Here is a 21,571-nt window from a genome sequence, read left to right as displayed (position 1 = left end):
CAATAAAATGCTTAAGCAGTTATAAAATAAGTTAAAATACTGAGGTAAATCAAATAAAATGCTGAGGTAAGTGGAACATAATAAGTGTAAGATCTACTCAGTTAAACACATTCATTCATCAGTATTCAGTCAAACAGTCAGTTGTGAGCTCCTGATGTCCTGTGTGACAGTGATGTGAATGATGTATCAGTGTCATATGTTAACAACATAGTATAAGTTTTATACATCAGTTTGAATCACTGAAGAAGTGAAATATAAATGGGAAATGTGTGTGGGCACCGTCGCACACATGTGCAGCACACTGTGCTGTATTTTCTGTTCTTCACCACTAGATGGCGCCATTGTTGCTTCTGGAGTGGTCCACATTTTTTCGGGGCATTTCAAGTGTTTTCACTGTGAAAAACAGAAGAAACAAAAACGTGTTTTTATGGTGAAGTTAAATGATTTTCTGTTTTCTTTATTTACTTTGTTGAGTCACAGAGCTGCTGATGTTTTTTTGTTTTTTTTTTACACCGTCAAAGCTCTTGGACTGAACTCTTCATCTTCACAGTTTGATCTTGTGCGCCATCTTGTGTCAGAAGTGCAATACAGCAGCTTAGCGTTAGTATCAAGACTGCGTTCAGTAAAGAAGTCCTTGTGCGTAATTAGCAGGATAATAAAGACAAAGGAGTATTGTAAAGACTAAAGACAGACTGTAGATCAGGGATCACCAACCTTTTTGAAACTGAGAGCTACTTCATGGCTGCCGAGTCATACGAAGGGCTACCAGTTTGATACACTCTTCTGAAATGACAAATTTGCTAAGTTTGCCTTTAGTTACATATGATTATTAATGATTAATGATACTCATCACAATAATTATCAACAATGACTTAACAACCTGGGGCTGCACAGTGGCCCAGTGGCTGCCTCACAGCTAGAAGATCGCCGGTTCGCGTCCCGGTTGGGACGCCTGGGATCTTTCTGTGTGGAGTTTGTATGTTCTCCCTGTGCAAGCGTGGGTTTTCACCGGGTACTCCGGCTTCCTCCCACAGTCCAAAAACATACTGAGGTTAATTGATCATTCTAAATTGTCCGTAGGTGTGAATGAGAGTGTGTGAGAGTGTTAGTCTCTATGTGTGGCCCTGCGATGGACTGGCGACCTGTCCAGGGTGTCCCCCGCCTTCGCCCTAAGTCAGCTGGGATAGGCTCCAGCCCCCCCGCGACCCTGCAGAGGATTAAGCGGCGTACATAGAATATGTACAGATGATGGATGGATGGATGGACTTAACAACCTGGGAGACAAATAATATCAATATTCAGTTTTCATTTTTAGAACAGGCCTGAGGGCTACTCATGTGGTCCTTGGGGGCTCCCTGGTGCCCGCGGGCACCATGTTGGTGACCCCTGCTGTAGATGTTGGTTGTGGTACATGTGAGGACTGAACTGTGATCACATGACTCTTCACCTCTGTCTCCTCTCACAGGGAGAAGATGATCTGCAGGATCCTGCTGCTCATCAGCCTCAACTGTGTCTGTGGTTAGTTTACAGCTTCACTTTATTACACAGTGATTCAGTGAATCAGTTAAAGTCGCCCACATGTGAGCAAACAGTTGATGTTGATGAGCCTCTGCAGCTCTGAGACGTCACTAAACTGTCCACAGAAACATGTAGATGGAGTTTAAAGGCTGCCATGTTAAAGCTGTCAGTGTGTCTGCTCCTCACTTTCCCTCTCTGTCTCCTCAACAGGAACATTTGTAGTGAATGTGACACAGACCTCCTATCAGGCAGAGGAGAACCACAACATCACACTGGAATGGACGTTCACAACCACAGCTGACACTTCAACAGACTCCCTTTTTATCATCTGTGAGATGGTAGCTGATGACAAAGTCTCAGTCCTGTTTGAACTACGTGGAGGTGTTGTGGTCCCAGAGTCTCGGGATCAACAGTTTGTAGGACGAGTCCAGTGGGACAAAGGCGTCCTCAGAGACGGACGACTCAGACTTCATGTGTCGAGACTTAGTACTGAGGACTCAGGCTGGTACCTGTGTGATGTGAGGACAAACTATGGTGTGGACTCAGGTGAATGTCGGCTCAACGTCTCTGGTAAGTTGGTTGAGTAGAAATCAGGAGAACTTTATTAAAAGGTTCAATTCAGCAACTTCTTTGGATCAATAAGCATCTGAAGAAAAGTATTGGGACTGACCACAGTCCACAATCCTTCTCTTCGTTCTCACAGTATCTGAGAAATATGTCACAACTTCAGCTGTTCTGTTGTTTGGTCTCTTTACAGCAGCGAGGGATTGGCCCGAACCTGAGAGACCCAACACAGACACACCTGAGAGACCCAACAGTCAGAGAGCGAACAGGGACAGTTGGGGACTGACATTCCTTTACTGTCTACTGGGACTGACAGTAGCAGTGGTCGTTTTGTGTTTTCTTCATCGCCTTTGTTTATTCACTGTCTTGTCTAAGAAACAAAGCCCTGTGGAGGAAAGTTACAGCTCAGCAGGATCAAGGAAAGAGTTTGATCCACAACTTAATGATTTTTAACAACAATGATAGCAATGACACAGGCTGAACAGGGTCAGTTGGATATGGATTACCCTCTACTGTGAACTGGGACTGACAGCAGCAGTGGTCATTGTGTGGTTTCTTTGTCGCCTTTTATTTATTCCCTGTCTAAGAAACAAAGTCCTGTGGAGGATTATACAAAGGTTACAGCTCAGCAGGATCGGTGGAAATGGTTGAAACACATCCTGCCTGTTGTTCAATAAGTGTCTGTAATAAAAGAGTCAGAGGAGATAAACAATAATGGAGTTGATTAAGAAACATTGTTTTTCACTTTTGTTGTCCATTATTTTGACAGGACGTCTCATCAAACTCTGTCACTTATAAGACAGATCTGAAATCTGCTGTGGGTTCACTTTACTGAAATAATGCTGAGAAACATGTCGACCTCGTACAACACGTGTAACTCTGTGCATTTTATGTTGTTGCCTCTATGATTAATAAGATATGACAGTAACATTGACAGTATATCCTGTATATGTATTGCTCACCTCTTAACTGGAGCACATAAGACGGAGCACATTACTCCCATTCTGGCCTCCCTCCACTGGCTGCCTGTGCACTGTAGAGTTCATCTTAAGATTCTTTAAATGGTCTCGCCCTGCCTTACCTCTCTGAGCTGCTCCATCCCTACGGTCCTGCCCGCTGCCTCCGGTCAGCTGACCAGCTGCTCCTGGAGGTACCGAGAGAAGCTCAGATGAGAAAGAGCTTTTTCTGTTGCCAGTCTCAAACTATGGAACGTCCTCCCGCTACACATCAGACGAGCCCCCTCACTGTCCATTTTTAAAACTAATCTTAAAACCCATCTTTATTCTTCGGCTTTCAACCCAGCATGAGACTCTGCTCTTGTTATAGTGTCTTATTGTTTTTATTGTTATTGTTTTTTTATGTTGTTTTTTTATGTTTTTATGTTTTATGTTGTATTTCCTATTTATGTACTGCACTTTGTCGCAGCTATGGCTGCTTAAAGTGCTTTATGAATAAAGTTGAGTTGAGTTGAGTTGAGTTGAGTTGAGTTGAGTTGAGTTGAGTTGAGTTGAGTATATCCTGTACTGGCCTCCTGTAGGGTGTAAAGAAGAATCAGGTGAACTATAGAACAGAAAACATTCAGTTAAAGTTAAAACATGAAATGAACTGAAGAACAGTGAACCACTGAAAACATTAGAGACATATTTGTCTTCAATATTGTTGTATATGATCCCTCTATATGCACTTTGGGTTATCTGTGTTTCATATCTGTCCACATAGATAATAGATGTAACTTTTTCCTGCAGAGCTTTAACTTTTACTTGTTGTAATGTGCAGTTTAAACTAAAATGAAGTGCTGCTTTTTCATTTGTGTTTTTTCATTTATTGTTATTGATCATCATTGTGTCTGTGTCTGTGTGCTTGAATGAAAAACTGGTATTTTTTGTTAACGCTGGTGTGAAGGACAAAGGTCTATATAATAAAGATGTTATATAATAAATAACAGTTTGATGAAAGGATTCCTGCTTTTCTTTTTCCTTAAGACATCTAACGAAACAGTTTTAAAAAAAAACCTTCTCAGCTGCAGTCATGTGTTAATGTCAGCAGGTGGCACCAGTGGTTTCCTAAGTCTTCTTGAGAAAACATAAACTGAAGGCAGTTACAAACTGCTTTACAGGACACATTAATAACTGGTAACATCACAGTGGTGATTCTGAACGTAACTGAGCCCGATGACCTGTCTCCATTTTCAGTCCTGTCATTCAAATTGAAAGCATGTCATGCATGAAACAGTTCATACAAGAAGTTAAACTGAAGAGTTATTTATACAAACACCCTCTACTTTCACTAGAAAAACCTACATGAGGAGCCAGCTGGCTGAACAGAAATCACCAGGCAGTTAATCCTTATTATGAGTAAAATGTCTGAAATGTATTTAAAGGTGCAATATGGCTGAATTTGGCCACATGTCAGATTCATACCCAAACTGCTAACTGCTGCCAACTGTAGCTGTTGTTGACTCATCCAATCAGGTAGCTGTGCAGTGTTCGAAGCACCGGGGGAGTGTTGGTGTTAACAACGCCAGAACAGGAGCTATAGACCGGGATGGGTCGTTGGATTTTGAAATTGATGTGACAAAATGTAACTTCCTGGAGAAAGACTGGTTGATGTTGAGTTTCATCTCCGGGTCGTCTAATAATGTCACCTTTGACTGGCAGCTCGGATCAGACGTTAAAACAAAATGTCAGAATCTGATGACCTGTAGATGAGACGTCACAATCAACTATCTTTCTCCAGGAAGTTACAGTTTGTTGCTTCAACATCACCATTCAGAATTTTAAATATATCACATAATCCACTGTACTGTTTAGTTAATATGAGCTTAATATTTTAATCTATTTTCACATTTCTGTACACTAGGAATGTTTGATGAATGAGTTTGACATTTTGGAGACACAAACTGAAAACTGCCCAAAACCTGCTGGAGGAGAAGACAAAATCATAAAGATGCACCCAGTTCACTTCAAAATATCTTCCAGACAAACCGCCAAATAATAGAATATAATGAACACTGAAGTCAAGAAAAATGACACCGTAAACTTTGAGTTGATCTAACTTAACTTTGTTTATGACTAATTAACACTCTGAACTGAATACTGGATTTCCTCATAAACAGACCACAGACAGTTCAGCTGTAGGAGTCCAATAAACCAAAAACTGGGCTGAATATAATGTGATTATTTTATATCAATGAAGTTCTTGGTTCACATGTAGCCAATAAATATCACAGCAAAGGAGATGACACCCAATCCACCTGTAGTACCTGATTCCTTCAATTTGTGGGTGACAGTCATGAACGTGGATGATGTGATTAATTTTCACATTAAACGTGTCGAGTCTAACAAATACAGTTAACAGTAAATAATATAGCTGCTGTATTGTGCTTCTGTCACAACATGGCTCTGGTAGTTGACCTGTCTGCCAGCTGCTAATAGCATCCAGCTGCCACATGGAAACACTGCAGAACTGGTGCTGCTCCTGCAGACAGATGGAAGCTGTGAATCTGGGACACGGTGACGTGTTGTCAGTGTTGTAACACTGATACATTAGGAATACATAGAAACAGTGTGTCCATATAATGTCATTAGAAAAAAGAGATGATAAACACAAATGAATACATACTTATGAACACTGACTCTATATAGTTTGCAATTTTAAAATCTTCTCACACACACACACACAAGATTTTAACCAGGGGACATTGTGTTTGTCATGAGATTCCCTCTATCAGTTTATTTTTTCATACAACCATGCCAAAGTGGATTTAAGAATTACAGGATTAGAGTCACATGACAAGTCTACTGTTGAGCCATCAGACATTTTTTTGTTTTTATACAACTTCACTTTAACTGTGGATGTCACATTTGATCTTCCTTACCAGTTCCTTCTTTTTTTTGCTTTGCACTGAAGTTGAGGAGAACCATTGGAGGATATGAAAGACATGAAAAGCTTGTAGTCCACTTTCGAATTTATTGTGATCAGACACCTCACTGTGTTATGGTTTGGGTTTCTTGTGTGCATTAACTATTAGTATGTATCTGTCAAATGACATTTTCAGATGCTTCCTTCCCAGCTTTCTCTCTTATGTATCAATATGTGATTCGAGCCTCAGAATTAAATCAAACAGACAGCTGCAGATTTGTCTCTTCTTTACATAAAGCACAATGCATGATGGGAAACACTCGACTTCTCCCCTGAAGGAAAGAAGATGGTTTGAAGTTTTCTTTATGTTTAAATGCAAACATAATTTTCATCGACCTATTAAATGATACCATATTCGATAAAAAACAACTTCTGTCATATTAATGGATCTATTAACAGTATGTTCACATTATAAACAGAACACCGGGTAAAGGGAGTGCATTGTAACAATGTTCATCAGAAGGCAAATATTAAAATAAAATGAAGACATCACTTCCTGTGTGTCCGGTAACATCACATAAGAAATGAGATCAAGCAGATCAGCACAACCTGAAACCTGATTTCTCAAACAGCACTGAAACAAGCTTGCGCTCCACCAGCACTTTTATCTGATAACGTTCACTTTATTGCATATTATTCAAAGTACACTGTAGTGGTCAGTGTCTGTATATATTTCATATTTAACTTGGTAATCATACATGTACATGTGAATGTGTCTGACAGCAGTCAGCCTCTTGAAACTGGAGTCAGTGAACATCAGGTCTCATCATGTTGTACTGCAGCTGTCAGGTCAAAGTGCAGATTGATGTGAAAAGGATCCACTGCATTATGACTCAACATAACTGGAACATTAACAACAGAAGCAGTTCACCAGCATGAACACATTCAACACTGTTTAAAACTTATGACTAACTTAGTTTTGCAATCATTTGTGAGTTATATTTTGTGGGTATAAAACAACAGAAGTCTGAATTTTCACATTTGAAACGTTTGTAAATGTATTTTTCAACTCATTTTAATGTTTGACATCCAAAAGTTTTAATCATGTGTAATAATGCACAATAATGCACATGTGCATTTCTTATGAAGATCATCATTTCTCAGTATTTGTTGTACTTGATCTCTCATAAAGTCCAGCAGGTCAGCAGGCAGCATCGCCTCTTTGTGTCCTTCAGACCTCAAACACACAGATTCTGTACAGAGATGGTTCATGTGAGGAGTGTCCAGGGTCAAACACACTTCTTTTGACAGCCAACAGGAGTGTTTGATCGTAATAATATCTTAAAATAATGACCTGCCCAAAAAACTGCTGGAAGAGAAGACAAATCATAAAGATGCACCCAGTTCACTTCAAAATAACTTCCAGACAAACTGCCAAATAATGAGATATAATGAACTCTGAAGTCAAGAAAAATGACAACGTATACTTTGAGTTGATTTGATTTAACTTTGTTTATGACTAATTAACACTCTGAACTGAATATTGGATTTCCTCAGCTGTAGGAGTCCGATAAACCAAAAACTAGGCTGAATACAATGTGATTATGTGAAGTGAATTAACTTTGTGGATCATATGTAACTAATAAACATCACAGCAGAGGAGAGGAGACCTAATTCACCTGCAGTATCTGATTCTTTTAATTTGTGGGTGACAGTCATGAACATGGACCATGTGATGAAGTCACCAGGAACAACAGTATATCAGACTCCCTTAACATATCACGTGACTTTAAGAGTTGGTGCATGAGGAGAAACTTAAACAGCGACAACAAATTGTATGTCATTGATGCTCTTTCTTTAAATTCAGCATAAAATACAAAACATTAAGATGTTTCTTTCTTTGTAAAAACAGTCAGTTTGTGGCCTCATCGCTGTCGAAGCCTGTGTGAAGCTACAATATTTATTTCCTTTTAGCTATTTTTCACATTCCTACCGTTAACATGCACACTTTTACAAATACAATTAACAGTTTCTAGCATAAGCCGCTTCTCTTTCCATTAGGGGAAAAGTTGAGTGTTTCCCATCATGCACTGTGTTCTGTGTAGAGAAGAGAAAAATGTGCAGCTGTCTGTGTGATACAATTCTGATGCTTCAAACACATCGATATACACGAGAGGAAGGTGGATATTGAACAACTCAAACAACTGTAGGTTCAATTCCAACTAGAAAACCCTGGCCCAGTAAGATGCTCACCCATCTTAAGATGAATTTGTCATAATTTATTTGATAGATATGCACAATATTTGAGTTTTGGCAATTGTAAGGTATGTATACAACACAGCATATGGAATCTCTTCAGATTTTGAAATGCTGTTTTCAAGAATTAATTTTGTTCTTTATCTTTCTTTGTTCTTATGCTGGTACTTCATCTTGTCCCCTGCTTCATAGTTTCACAACAAACAAGGGTAAACTTACAGAACAGTAAACATTAACTTATACAGCTGCTGTATTGTACTTCTGTCACAAGATTGTGCTGGTAGTTGAACTGTCTGCCAGCTGCTAATAGCATCTAGCTGCCACATGGAAACACTGCAGAACTGGTGCTGCTCCTGCAGACAGATGGAAGCTGTGAATCTGGGACATGGTGACATGTTGTCAGTGTTGTAACACTGATACATTAGAAATACATAGAAACATCCATATAAAGTCATGAGAAAACAACTGATAATAAATACAAACAAGCTTGAATACATAATTATCAATACAGACTATAAAGACTTTATTATTAACATTTTCTCACATGAAGGACTTCCACAAAGGGAAATGACAATTTTTGAAGGATGACCCTCACAGAGTTGACTCACTCACATGACTTCTACTAACCTCTACTGTGAGCACATCCTTTAAGTGTCTGATGTTAGGACTATACAACACTTCTCTTCTTTTTGAACAAGGTTTACCACTTAAACATTACAAAACAATTACCACTTCTTCATCTTCTTCTTCTACTTTCTATTCATTACTTTCAGCAACAGAAGCAATACATGTGCAAACAAAGGACTTCCGCATTAATCCTGGGCAGACACCTCTCATTGATATTGACATGTGATTGAAGCATCAGAATTAAATCATACAGACAGCTGCAGACTTTTCTCTTCTCTCCACAGAGCACAGTGCATGATGGGAAACACTTGGCTTTTCCCCTGACAGTAAGAGGATGGTTTGAAGTTTTCTTTATGTTTCAGTGTAACTACATGATTTTAATTGACCTATTAAATGATACCATATTGATAAAACCGCTTCTTACTGCAAACAAAAAGCCTCTGGGACATCGTAATCGACACATTAAACCACCTCAGCTGGAATAAAAGACATTTCAGATGATTTTCCCTCCTAAACTTCCAGACCAGACAAATGAGTGTATTTGAGAATGTTTTTTTAATTAATTTCTTTGATATAAATATCATTTCCTATTAAAATGTATTTATATTATATTATATTTATACAATCTCATATAGGTAATACAAGATGTTTCTTTATTGATCCGCCTTGGGAGAAATTCACAGGTAACACAGCAGTACAGAGGGAAATAAGTAACGCAAAATCTCAGTCCTGTTATGTCCACATGAAGGTGTTGAGGTCCCGGGGTCTTGGGATCAACAGTTTGTAGGACGACTCCAGTGGGACAAAGACGTCTACAGAGACGGACAACTCAGACTTCATGTGTCCAGACTCAGGACTGAGGACTCAGACCAGTACCTGTGTGATGTGAGGACAAACTTTGGCGTGGACTTCTGGTAAGTTGAAAAGAGTAAGAATAAAAAGAGTCAGTTTGTGGCCTCATTGCTGTCGAAGCGTGTGTGAAGTTTTTTGTGTTGTCAGTCTTTTACCGATATATCCCATTTTTACCATAAACATGTGCAATTTTACAAATACATTTAGCAGTATTTAATATAAGCAGCTTCTCGTTCCATCAGGGGAAAAGTTGAGTGTTTCCCATCATGCACTGTGTTCTGCGGAGAGCAGAGAATAATTTGCAGCTGACTTTATGGTTTCATTGTGATGTTTCAAACACAAATCTGGATATAGAAGACAATAAATGTTAAATATTTGTTCAACAATTTAAATGCCTGTGGTTTGACTAGCTAGTGGAAAACCATGACACAGTCAGATGGTGACCAACTGAAAGAAGAAGTTGGCACGTGACAATTGTGGAAGATTGTTTATGTGTGCATGCAAACTTTTATGTGTTATGCGGTTGATCTGCCGCCTTATAAGAGCTTACTAACGTGACAGTTGGTTGAAGACAGTTATGGGATTTATGGCTCTTTGAGGGGATCCGGATCTTGGTGATCTGTTCCCTTTAAAGAGCCGTTCAAAAGAATGGCTCTTTTGGCTTTTTAAATATTTAGTCAGTTTTAAGAATCCAGCTTGGGGGCATCTCAGTTTACCCTGAAAATAATCACTGGGAGGAATGATGATTTGAGATTTGTAGTCAAATAATTAAAACTCAGAAATTACACACCAATATCTGAGTTTGAGTTATTCTGAAATATTGATTATTACCTCATTTGTCATGTGTGGACTATATTCCATAGGGTGGCACAACATCCCTCTGCTTAGACAGTGACATCACTATTTTGGATTTAGGCTACCTTTAGTATAATGTGAGTGTGTGTATGTGTAAAGCTATGCTGACTTAAAAACAAAGCCGGCAGCAATGAATTTCTGTGCAAAACAGCTTTTACTATGAACACTTCCACACAAGAACATTGTTATCACACAAGAACATTTTGATAGAAAACAAAAGATATTTTAAATATTAGACAAATAGATAAAATTGGAGAAAATGAAAGGTAAATGTCTGCATACAGTCCACTATTACTACTACTTGGAAACAGAAGATAAGCCCTTTCAAGTCTTAAATGAACAATAACAATAATGGCTGGAAGTCAGTGGCTATCATCTTTGCCAGCTCTTCGTCTATCTTCTCCTGTCTTAATGGGGTCAAGACAGGAGGTAAATACTGACTGATGGATGTCTGCCTTTTCGGTCGTGCCTGGCTAGGCAATGTGGTGGGCCCAGTGGGGTCAGAGGCTGCTGTGGATTCAGATGTGGAGGCAGAGGAGGCAATGGACACATCAGTGTCACTGTTGTTGTCTGAGTCTGGCTCTGCTCTCAAACCTGTGACCTGCACTGTTGGGTGTTGAGTCTTCAAATGCCTGTGTAAATTATTTGTTGACCCAGACTTAAATGAAATGACTTTCTGACAAATGCTGCATTTAGCCTTACTGTTTTCTTCGCGAGAAAAGTGCACCCAAATGCTGCTCCTTCTCCTCTGGCTCATTTTCAGACGTGTGTGTCTTCTTCCTTCGAACAACCCGCTACTACTCACGTTGGCACTGAGACAGAGAGGCACTCGCATGTGTGTTTGTTTTTTTTCCCCACTGGAGAACTCACGGGAAGAATGCGTGCACAACAGTAGCACTCCTGCGTGTGCGCCCCTCCCCCTAACTGTTCTGCCTCTAGCGGAGGAGCAAGGAGCATAGACCCTATGCATAGACCGAAGGAGGAGTTAATCTGTGTGCGTCTGCTGAAAACACGTATAAGGAAAAAAAGAACGATGGAAAGAACGGCTCTCCCCCAGCCGCGACTCGGCTCCTATCGTTCATGTGTATGAGCCGTTCAAAAGAATCGGTTCGTTCGCGAACGTCACAACTCTAGTTGAAGAAGAATCTCTAAATGTAAGTACCTTTCCATATCTAAACCAGCTAGTACAGTAAATTGTATGTGACTATGTTAAGCTACACTTCCAATTGCGTCGGTACAGTAACTGTCTGGATTAAACTGGTGAAACTAGCAAAAGATGATTGTTGACTTTTACCTCGATTTTATTATATCTACCTCGATTATTCCTATAACGTTATCATAGCAGCAGATACATTCAAATACAAGTACAATCAAAATACCAGGGTCAACATAGAAAAAAAAAACGTATTATATACCATATGCAAAAAGCAATAAAGTACTGTATACCATAAAATGCTTAAGCAGTTATAAAGTAAGTTAAAATACTGAGGTAAATCAAATAAAATACTGAGGTAAGTGGAACATAATGTGTGAGATCTACTCAGTTAAACACATTCATTCATCAGTATCCAGTCAAACAGTCAGTTGTGAGCTCCTGATGTCCTGTGTGACAGTGATGTGAATGATGTATCAGTGTCATATGTTTACAACATAGTATAAGTTTTATACATCAGTCTGAATCACTGAAGAAGTGAAATATAAATGGGAAACTTATGTGGTCACCATCGCACACATATGCAGCACACTGTGCTGTATTTTCAGGGGCATTTCAAGTGTTTTCATTGTGAAAAACTGAAGAAGCAAAAAAAGTGTTTTTATGGTGAAGTTAAATGATTTTCTGTTTTCTTTATTTACTTTGTTGAGCCACAGAGCTGCTGATGTTTTACACCGTCAAAGCTCTTGGACTGAACTCTTCATCCTCACAGTTTGATCACGTGCGCCATCTTGTGTCAGAAGTGCAATACAGCAGCTTAGCTTTAGTACCAAGACTGCGTCCAGTAAAGAAGTCCTTGTGTGTAATGAGCAGGATAATAAAGACAAAGGAGTATTGTAAAGACTAAAGACAGACTGTAGGTGTTGGTTGTGGTACATGTGAGGACTGAACTGTGATCACATGACTCTTCACCTCTGTCTCCTCTCACAGGGAGAAGATGATCTGCAGGATCCTGCTGCTCATCAGCCTCAACTGTGTCTGTGGTTAGTTTACAGCTTCACTTTATTACACTGTGATTCAATCAAGCAGTTAAAGTCGCCCACATGTGAGCAAACAGTTGATGTTGATGAGCCTCTGCAGCTCTGAGACGTCACTAAACTGTCCACAGAAACATGTAGATGGAGTTTAAAGGCTGCCATGTTAAAGCTGTCAGTGTGTCTGCTCCTCACTTTCCCTCTCTGTCTCCTCAACAGGAACATTTGTAGTGAATGTGACACAGACCTCCTATCAGGCAGAGGAGAACCACAACATCACACTGGAATGGACGTTCACAACCACAGCTGACACTTCCCCTGACTCCCTTTTTGTCTTCTGTGAGATGAAAAGTGATGACAAAGTCTCAGTCCTGTTTGAACTACGTGGAGGTGTTGTGGTCCCAGAGTCTCGGGATCAACAGTTTGTCGGACGAGTCCAGTGGGACAAAGACGTCCTCAAAGATGGGCGACTCAGACTTCATGTGTCCAGACTCAGGACTGAGGACTCAGGCTGGTACCTGTGTGATGTGAGGACAAACTACGGTGTGGACTTTGGTGAATGTCGGCTCAACGTCTCTGGTAAGTTGGTTGAGAACTTTATTAACAGGTTCAATTCAGCAGCTCTTTTGTATCAACAAGAACCTGAAGAAAAGTACTGAGGACGACCACAGTCCACAATCCTTCTCTTCATTCTCACAGTATCTGAGAAATATGTCACAACTTCAGCTGTTCTGTTGTTTGGTCTCTTTACAGCAGCGAGGGATTGGCCCGAACCTGAGAGACCCAACACAGACACACCTGAGAGACCAAACAGTGAGAGAGCGAACAGGGTCAGTTGGGGAATGATCTTCCTCTACTGTGAACTGGGACTGACAGCAGCAGTGCTAGTTGTGTGGTTTCTTCATCGCCTTTATTTATTCACTGTCTTGTCTAAGTAACAAAGTCCAGTGGAGGCTTTAAGAAAAGTTACAGCTCATCAGGATCAGTGTGAACAGTTTGATAAGCGTGGCACACCATTAAAACACATCCTGCCTTGATGTTGTTCAGTAAGTGTCCATGATATAAGAGTCAGAGCAGATAAACAATAATGGAGTTGATGGAGGAAACATTGTTCTTCACCTTTGTTGTCCATAATTTTGACAGGACGTCTCGTCAAACTCTGTCACTTATTAGACAGATCTGAAATCTGCTGTGTTCTTTTTACTGAAATAATGCGTAAAAACACGTCGACCTTGTACGGCATGTGTAACTCTGTGCATTTTGTGTTGTTGCCTATCTGATTAATAAGATATGACATCAACATTGACAGTATATCCTGTACTGGCCTCCTGTAGGATGTAAAGAAGAATCAGGTGAACTATAGAACAGAGAACATTCAGTTAAAGTTAAAACATTAAATGAACTGAAGAACCGTGAACCCCTGAAAATATTAGAAACATTTGTAAAGAGGTATTTTCCTTTAATACTGTGATATATGATGCCTCTATATGCACTTTGGGTTATCTGTGTTTTGTTATTTAACTTTTTTTTAAATACAAATTCATTTAAATCCTTCAGTTTTTTGTTTTTTTTTCAATCTTCAATCAAGATTTGATAGCTTTAGCTTTAACCTCTTCTTGTTGTAATGTGCAGTTTGAACTGAAATGAAGTGCTGCTGTTTGATTTGTGTTTGTTATTTACTGACTGTTACTGATTGTCATTTTGGTTCTGAATGTGTGCTTGGAAGAAGGTCTATACAATAAAGGTGTTGTATAATAAATAACCAAAAGATAAAGTAACTCTGCTTGTTCTGACACCCAACACGACAGTAAAATAAAACCTGCTCAGCTGCAGTCATGTGTTACTGTCAGCAGGTGGCGCCAGTGGTTTCCAACCTGTGACAACATGTGGATCAGTTGCTGCTGCAGAGAAGATCAGATACATCATCAGCTGTGAGCTCCAGTTAGATTTACTCACAGTCTGTGCAGGAAGAGGAGGATAACTGAAACATAAAGAGTGTGTTGGTCTTGTTTTCTTTACCTTAACGATAGCTGAGAACAGCTTTATTAAAGTGTCTCATAAAACATTGGTTTGTGTCTCCAGTTTGACATAGATGGATTCCTTTGCTCCTCTTTCAAACCATCTGTCTTCTCTGGCCAAGATGTTTACATTGTTACCCTCGAAGGAATTATTTGTCTACTACAGATGTGAGTGGACAGCAGAGTCTTGACCTGAGGAGTTGACCCTCCTGTATTTTAGATGTTCCTGCGACATCAGGAAAGAAGATGTTGTTCTTGTCTCTTCCTCTCTGTCTGCTCTGGATCTTTTAGAGGTTTTGACACAGGTCCAGTTTTGGTAGCCACAGGTTTGGGAAGAGAAGCGCCCCCATGACGTCCTTCTGTTCCTTCTCCTTCCCCTCTTTCTTAGTGGGCACAATCTCATGGATTACGGTTCTGGTGACCCAGCTTGTGCTCCAGTGGGTGATGAGAGTCAAACAGCAAGTACTGATGTGTGTGCGTAGGTTTTCTGTGCAGCTCAGCGTTGAGGCTTCTCGCTTCTTCCGTGTGTGTGTGTGTGTGTGTGTGTGTGTGTGTGTGTGTGTGTGTGTGTGTGTGTGTGTGTGTTTAGCTTGACATCATTTTTCCATGACGTTTGCTTTTGGCAAATTGTTGACATTCACCCAAAGAGTGATTTTGTGGAAAAGATTTTTTTTTTTTTTTTTTTTTTTTAATGATGTTGCTCCCTGTGTCTCTCACTTCCGTTTCGTTCGTCGTTTGGTTTTCGTTGAAGTATGTTTACAGCACAGTCTCATTTTGTTTTAGTTTTTTTTGTTTTTTGGTACAACATGGGAAGCAGCATATGTATGTTTCACTTCACTCAAATTCCTCCAGATCACCTACAGTAAAACAACATCTTCAGTATTTCTTATAATTTATTGAAATCACAATAATATTACAACATGATAAAATGCGGTAAAAACATGAATGAATAAAATACAGTGCATTAGGAAAAGCGTAGATAAATAAATACCCACTGAATATACACCCATCAGCCACAACTTTAAAACCACTGATAAGTGGAGTGAACAACATTGATCATCTCATCACGATGTGATGTCCTGCTGGGAAACCTTGGGTGCTGGCATTCATGTAAATGCCCCTTAACACACACCACCCATCCAAAGACTGTTGTGGAACACTACCCGATGGCAGTGGCCCCCCCCCACCCCCAGCAGGACAATGCTCAGGTGTTGACCGGGCCTCCAAATTCCCCAGATGCCCAATCTGATCGAGCATCTGCAAACGTGCCGGAGCAGGTCTGATCCATGGAGGCCCCGCCACCCAACATAAAACGCCCTGATGCTCAGAGGTCTTAAGTCCACATGCTTTGGAAGGGGAACCGTCACACTATTAGGCAGCTGGTCACAATGTCACGCCTGATCAGTGTCCCTCATCACTCAGTAGAGCCGATCCCGCCACAATATCAAATACAACCGAATTCCATCCGCCAGATCCAGAATACTATTTGGATCTGCATCACATTGTACTCCAGCTACCTAAATATGCCCGATTGTTCTCATCCAGATCCATGCATTGTTCCCCGAGAAATGAACAGCCGTGGCTCCGCTGCTCACATTAGCAGTGTCTCCAGGTAGTGTAACTGCAAAACAACGGCATGTGAGCTACAAAAGGTCCATCTCTCTTGCAAAATGTTTGCTATTTCCACATTGTTTCCCACGTGTCCGCCTCAGACCACATGCTTTTGTTCTGTTAGAAACCCCCCCCCCCCCGCCCCCTCCACTTTTTGTGCTTTTGCACGGCGTCAGTGTTTCATATCAGCGCTCGTCTCTCCACCCTTATCTCAGTTCCTTCCTCCGCTTGTGCTCGACTCCTTACTCCGGCGCTGGACGTGTTTTCCCTTCCTCTGCCTGCATTTGGCCTGTCTGTCTGTGTGCAATGCCTCAAACATTTCGCAGCAGACGAACGTGAAAGGAGCGTTAATTCTCTATGGGCCAATTCATCCTTTTTGACCGTACATGCAATTGCATAATGGCAGTATCATAGATATCATATGTATCCCAATATAGTACATTTATACAGGAAGTCAGTTGAGAAGTGATGGTAATGCCACAAGATGCCTCAGGATTTATCTCTCTTTGGCCTTTTTTTGCGACAGCGCTGACGTGATAGCAAATGATGTCGTCCAGATTTTGAATCCCAGAAGCGCGGGATTCAAAAGCCCGGAACAAGCGCGATCGAACGCGTTTGCATGAAACAGGTCTGATATTTATTGAGGTGTTCATTGAGAGTACGGAGCAGTTTGGGAGGTTTAAGCCTGGATCTGTACACCCCTCACATTATCAGACAATCATGCCTGGTGCTCCTGATACTTTTCAGCACCGCTGTTTGTAAGTACAGGGCTGCTTGCATGCCCGTCGTCCCGAGTGACGGAACGGACCAGCAGTGGGTTTGAAATGAAACTGAAGCAGTTCTCTAAAAGCCCTCCTCTTTTTCTGGCGGTCATTGTTCAACGACTGAAAGCTACCGCCATCATTTCGATATTTGTTTGCTCAGATTTGTTGTCAAAGTTTGCAAAAGTTGGACCACAGCTGAAAACTTGTGGGTATTTATTTCACCGACTTCAGTCAGTCCGACAACTGTTTCCACTGTTTTCTCATGCAGGTGGACCAGGCCTTTAAACCAGCTACATTTAACAGTGCATCTTATACTCTCTATCACTGCCTTATGTTGCTAATTCAAACCAGAGCTTCTCTCAGCAGTTTGCAGAGTGGACATGTCTTGGAGGGAAATGTAATGACATAAATCTGTGCTGCTGATCTCGTGATCAGTCAGTGCGTGGGAAGCAGAGCTCTCTGACCTCCGTGACACAATGTGGAGGACAAGAGTGGACAGACGGCTGTCCAACAGGACTGTATCCGCCACATCACGGAGTCGTGCGACGCGCAAACGAGCAGTGTTGGCCGTCAGTCGCCACGCTCTCTGACACAGGCCTGACGCCACGTCGCACAGCTGACAAGAGGAGCATCGGGGTTCAAGTTTACTACCCTCGCCACATGCTGCAGGAGCCTGACCTGCTGTTCGGCGCGAGTTGTGTGTTCGTGTCGACTTCCGCGGGACATCACGTGCGCTGTAGGTGCCTGTTTGTTGCGTGTGAATTAGTGTGTGTGTGTCAAGTGTATTGTCTGTTGTTGAATGGTAGGAAGGAAAGCTGGCTTTCCCTTCCTCCAAGAGACAGCCATTGTCTGTCTACTGTTTTATGGTCCCCACTGAGTGTGTGTGTGTGTGTGTGTGTGTGTGTGTGTGCTTTCCTTAGTTCAGCACTCTTCAGGTAATAAGTGCAGCAAACACACACCGCCATTTCTGTTAAAGTTGTGAAATACACCTATTAGTTTTCTTAAAGTGTGAGCTGAGCACAGAGGATCAACACCACCCAAAAACGAACCTTCAGCCTTTACCTCATTACATCCTCCACCACAAGGCTGACAGAAAGCTTAGCTTGACATAAAGACTGGGAGCAGGGGGGGGACTGTAAACGCTAAACTGTAAAGTAAAGTAGATCAGAGTCATATACTCAGTGAACTCACTCAGGGGTGATATATATCCGTCTCTAACATTAGCTGTAATAAACTACTGGTCATTAGCAGCACAATTGAGTACTATGGAGCCTCTACAGGGACTACAACTAACACCTGGGTTCATCTTACAATAGGCTGAACGCTCGCTGGTTTAGAAAGAGGATTTCCCTCTTTACTAGAGCAACGGACTTGAGTGGATCACACATCGTGTCCTCATCAGTCTCGGAGGGTTCCAGCCTTCTGATCCCAGCTCTTAAATGGCTCTAATGGCTGTGGGCTGCTGTCTGGTTAATGTGCTCTTTACAAGCTTCTGTCTGGACTCGGATCAACTTCTGGAGAACGTCACAGTTAATGCCGGGCTTGGTATGACCGTAGAGACGGCAGGAGCAAGTTAACAAGCTGAATTTTCAAAGTATACAACCGAATATTTTTTTTTTTTTTTTTTTTTAATTCCGCCGCTTCCCTTTAGGGACGTCCTCCAGAGATGCTCTTTCTGAAACGTCAGACGTGTGCTACCAGTTAGTTAGCCACATTAAACAAGCTCTCTTAACGTTTTATTTGAATAAACACTTTGTTAAATGTTTATTACACAGCCACTAGCATCAGGATGTTAAGATGTACTCTGCAAATGCAACAAAAGTGCTTCTAAAGTAAATGACCATCTCTCACTTTAATCCTTGTATGTTAACTTATCAATATTTTAGGCTAACATCTAACAACATCTCTGCATCAGATGCATTTGTAGATTGTTGGAAATAAGCTGTAAAAGCGGCTATGTCAGTGTGTCGGTCTGATATGGATTTAGTCAACATTTGCTGCGGTTCGTCTAATATTCAGGTTGTAGATGCAGGTTTTTCAAATCTCATGAAATACAGAACGGACATTTTTGCATTTCGATATCGATGTGAAACTTTTTAAATATTGTCCAATCAGTGGAATATTGCAAAAGATAAGGGTCCACGTTGTACTTCTGGACAATGCTCGCAGCATGGCCAAGGCTATGGAGGACTGTGGAGTTGGACTTTGGCTGCATGGCCCACACTTTAAAGCTCTCTATAAACAAGGAAGAAGAGTATCTGACTGTGTTTCGATCGGCTGGAAGGTGGTAGGCCGAATGTGAAATGCCTGTGTCAGTGATTTATCTGCAGACTAAGCAGCCACAGGCTTGCCAAGTAAGTCCTAATACAGCCTTTATTTTTGTATTGAGGGATGTACTTTATTTTTTTGCTTGAATGAATTATGCTTTAACACATCGACAAGTTCTTTCATCTTTGCTCGATACATCTTAGCCCTTTTACCCTCAGGGGTGCACATCTTTTCCATTGAAGTACTGGTGCAAAGTGCAAAATTCGTATTTTGTGTACAATGTTCTGATGCTGAATCTAAACAGAAGTGAAGAATTGTTTATCATGTTGTCAGCTCCATGACTCATCGGTTACTGTTTCGGACATGTTCTTGCAGCGCTGCGGTTCTTAGTACGCGAATGCTCTCCGTCATCCCCACAAGCCCCCACGCAGCCTTCAGGGAGAGAAAGAAAGGCAGCTGCTCAGGAGAAGGGCAAGGAAAATGCGATACTGTCATTCAGTCTTTTTTCAAGATGAATGTAATTGTCATTCTGCGACACAAGACGGCATTTCTGTCGCAGTTCCCTGAGCTGCACACAGACGAACAATAATCAAGTCAAAACAATGAAGCTCATCATGAGTTGAGGAGTCTCGTAGTCTGAGGAGCGAAGCAGCTGTGCAGTCTGGTGGTACAGCAGTGGTGGTACAGCAGCAGATACTTCTGTATCTGTTGTCAGACGGCAGTGGGGTGCTCAGACTGTGGCTGGGTGGCTGTTGTCTTTTAGTATCTATGGGCTCTGCGCAGACATCTCACTTCACTGCTGTCACTGATGGTCTGTAGATGGTACCAGGGATGTTCTGGGTGGTCACAGTCACCCGCTTCCTGCACCTGAACTACGCCCCTTTGTGATGTCTCCATAGTCAGGATCTTTTCTACTGCTCGACTAGAACTTGGCACAGGATTTATTTTTTTTTTTCCTTTAGAAGTAGAGCCCCCGCAAAACAAGACCAGTCAAGTGACTTACTTGCTGCATATTTGTTGTGCCTGTGGCGAGTCTTTGTCTTGTTTACACATGCAGACTGCCCCTGCGTTTGTTTCTGCGCTTCAAAATGAAGTGAGTGCAGGCTTTTTGCAATCATGAATAGCTGAGAGTACTGAACACAAAACCAGCACTGTAACGTGCACAGTTGGAGGAGGGACATGCTATTGTTCACTCCACTGACATTTGTTGTTACATAAGGGTTTGGGTCAGGTGTAGGGACTGGATAAGTTGCGACTTATGTTTAGTTTTGCTTGTGGCTGGAATAAGAAACAGCCAGCAGCAGCGATACTCATACAGGGATTCTGATCTGTAGTTTCCCCCATAAAGAAGCAAAGGCTTTTTAGCTGGCACAGTCTCTCTTGACCGACCTGCTGCTGCTCTTCTGGGATTAGACTCTGGTCAAGAGAGAGAATATATAGGCTTGGTGCCTAAATGGTGGGCTGCTTCTCCCCAAGCAGCCCAGTGGCAAAACCCGCCTCGCTAAAACCACGTAACGTTTCCAGCATCAAAGCTCGGTGTGTGTGGAGGGGCAGTCGACCAGGCGTACACCCGGCCTGTCCGCTCTGCCTCGCCCAGAGACACTGCTGGGAGCTTAGTTGTCCAGCCGAAGAGGACGGTGTGTTTTCTTGGGAAGGTAACAGCCTGCAGTCCGCTGCTTGACAAGAGACTGAAACAAGTCCAGTTGCCTACAATACAGCACTTAGAATTACCGTGAACTGGATGACCGAGGACCTTCATCGACCTCATATGTTAACATTAACGGCATCCTCATCGGCTGAGCTGCATCGTCAGTTTAGCTTAGTTAGCTTTAATTAGCTAGCCTCTTGTCCATGAGTAGATTCAATCTTCCCTGTGTGCGGTGATACAGCAAGGAAGTAGCTCCAACATGAAGGTGCTCACAGCAAGGTCTCTCTTGAGTAACCAGGTCATGACTTCTGTAAAGAGACACTGCTGTTGAGTTTTTTGAAATGTATTGTTGGTGCTTTGAGCACATCAAGCTGAGTGCAATCTAATTCCACGATATTAGCGAGAAGATAGTCCTCTCTGCGGCTGATGTCTCCAAAACTCTCAACTCGCACCAAAACAATCTAGGTGGATGAACAGCGCTCCAGGTAAGAGGGAAAATAAGTTTTGCATTGTCCCTTTAAGGTGGAACCAGAGATGCTCTT

At 41.6% G+C, this 21,571-nt stretch overlaps 1 long non-coding RNA gene across 1 annotated transcript; it reads left to right on the top strand.

The window, feature by feature from the left end:
• Nucleotides 1-13,264: 13,264 nt before the first annotated feature.
• LOC119027644 lies at nt 13,265-14,479 on the top strand. Its single transcript, XR_005077455.1, has 2 exons — nt 13,265-13,299; nt 13,474-14,479. It is a non-coding gene; the product is annotated as an uncharacterized LOC119027644 (long non-coding RNA).
• Nucleotides 14,480-21,571: the final 7,092 nt, after the last annotated feature.

This window comes from Acanthopagrus latus, chromosome 10 (assembly GCF_904848185.1).
Source record: "Acanthopagrus latus isolate v.2019 chromosome 10, fAcaLat1.1, whole genome shotgun sequence".
Taxonomy (NCBI): domain Eukaryota; kingdom Metazoa; phylum Chordata; class Actinopteri; order Spariformes; family Sparidae; genus Acanthopagrus; species Acanthopagrus latus.
Note: the sequence above shows the minus strand (reverse complement) of the source record. Positions and strands in the feature narration are given on the sequence as shown.